Source organism: Propithecus coquereli, unplaced genomic scaffold (genome assembly GCF_000956105.1).
Source record: "Propithecus coquereli isolate 6110/MARCELLA unplaced genomic scaffold, Pcoq_1.0 Scaffold561, whole genome shotgun sequence".
In the NCBI taxonomy this organism is placed as follows: Eukaryota; Metazoa; Chordata; class Mammalia; order Primates; family Indriidae; genus Propithecus; species Propithecus coquereli.
The window spans coordinates 645143-647518 of NW_012151519.1; positions in this window are offsets into that span (position 1 = coordinate 645143).

The window sequence follows — 2376 nt, forward strand, 5'->3', positions numbered from 1 at the left end:
CTCACAAAAATCAACTCATGGTGGATAAGAGACTTAAACCTATGGCATGAAACTATAAGAATTCTAGAAGAAAATGTTGGAAAAAACTTAAAGATATCAGCCTAGGCAAAGAATTTATGAAGAAGACCCCAAAAGCAATCACAGCAACAACAAAAATAAATAAATGGGACCTGATCAAATTAAAAATCTTCTGCACAGCCAAGGACACAATCAATAAAGCAAATAGCCTACAGAATGAGAGAAAATATTTGCTTGCTATATATCTGATAAAGGGCTGATAACTAAATCTATAAAGAACTCAAGTAAATCAGCAAGAAAAAATCAAACAACCTCATTAAAAAGTGGGCAAAACACATGAACAGAAACTTTTCAAAAGAAGACTCACGGCCAAGAAACATATGAAAAAATACTCAACATCTCTAATCATCAGGAAAATGCAAATCAAAACCACAATGAGCTATCACTTAATTCCAGTGAGAATGGCTTTTATCAAAAAGTCCCAAAACAACAAATGCTGGCATGGATGCAGAGAGATAGAAATACTTATACACTGTTGGTGAGACTGAAAACTAGTACAAGCTCTATGGAAAGTAGTGTGGAGATACCTCAAAGAACTAAAAGTAGACCTACTTTTCCAGCAATCCTGCTGCTGGGTATTTACTCAAAGGAAAAAAAGACACCTGCACTCAAATGTTTATAGCAGCACAATTCACAATTGCAAAGATGTGGAAACAACCCAAGTGCCCATGAGTACATGAGTGGATTAATAAAATGTGGCATATGTATACCATGGAGTACTACTCAGCCATAAAAAGAAATGGTGAACTAATATCTCTTGTATTATCCTCGATGGAACTGGAGACCATTCTTCTAGTGATGTATCACAAGCATGGAAAAACAAACACAACATGTACTCATCATTAAACTGGAACTAATCGATCAATATGTAAATAATGTGCGCATATGGAAATAAGATTCATTGGAAATCTATCAGGTGGGAGAGGAGAGGAGGGGATGGGTAAATTCACACCTAACAGATGCAATGCACACTATCTGGGTGATGGACACGCTTAATAACTTTGACTCAAGCAGTCAAAAGCAATTTATGTAACTAAAACATTTGTATCCCCCGTGATATTCTGAAATTAAAAAAAAGAGAGAGAGACAAACTTCTGGCAAAATTGATTTTTTAATTAAAATTTTGGACTATGTATAAGAAAAAGAAAACATCTGAGCTGATAGAAATAGATAATAGTTTACTGTTGTGGCAATTTTACTATATGAGAAACAGGGAATAGAGGCATAAACTATTTGAGATTGGAAGAGTTTTATGATTTTCCTCCTTTCACCTATTTGCAGGCATTAGTTATGATGTTATTAAATTAGTTATTTTTTTTCTTCTCTTCCAACCTCTAGAGAATTATGATGGCCAGCTTGTATCTCAGACAGAAAGTATGCAGAGAGAAGAACACGGGCTTGAATGCTGACTCTTCAGGGAATTCCCAGTTAGAGAGAGAGGAAGAATAAAAACAGTGATGGAGCCAGTGGCTTCTGGAGAAGGGTGTGTGATGGCAGGCCATCTTCATACATGAGGAGGGAGAAAAAAATTATAATAAAGAATATATTAAATACTTTTAATATTGTAGAATAGTTTCCAGACCTTAGCTAAAAAGGGCTTCGCTTTTAGAAACCTTTTCCTATTCTAGAATAATTTCACTCTCTTTAAGCAATCTCACAGATCATCTCTGGAAAGATGATCTTATTTGGAAATGCAATAGCAATGCAACAGATACTTTTAATGGTCTATCTGATACTATAGAAGGTAAAGGAGGTTGATTGTATTGTATGTGGCAAGATCTAGGTCAATGATGACCTTTTAGAGAAACATTTCTGTAGAAGGCCTGGCAGAACACAAATTGCAAGAGATTAGGTAAGAAATAAATGAGGAAAAAAGAGAAGAAATGGCTGTAGATGAAGATACGTACCCACAAAAAAAGTGATTAGTAAAAGGGCGAGAGTTAGAAAGGTTAACCTATATAAAATGCAGGCTAAAAAGCAGAACTATATTGCTTGAAAACACTGGAGGGGGAGGAAAAAATTAGTTCATGAATTTCTGTTAAGTTTAAAATGTGGATATATTTGATAAATGAAGGCTTCATGCTGAGTTGTGTCATGAGCACTGGAAAAAAATGTAGGAATTATCCATAGTCGAGAGCAATACCTTTATAGTTTTAAGATTCTAAGTTTAAAAGGCAGGAGTTATAAATTGATTAGGGGATGCATGTGAATAGACAAAACCAACATTTTTCTTACTATCAGACAAGATATTTGACCCTTTGAACTGGAGAGCATAGGACAGAGGTAGATAGTTTGGGG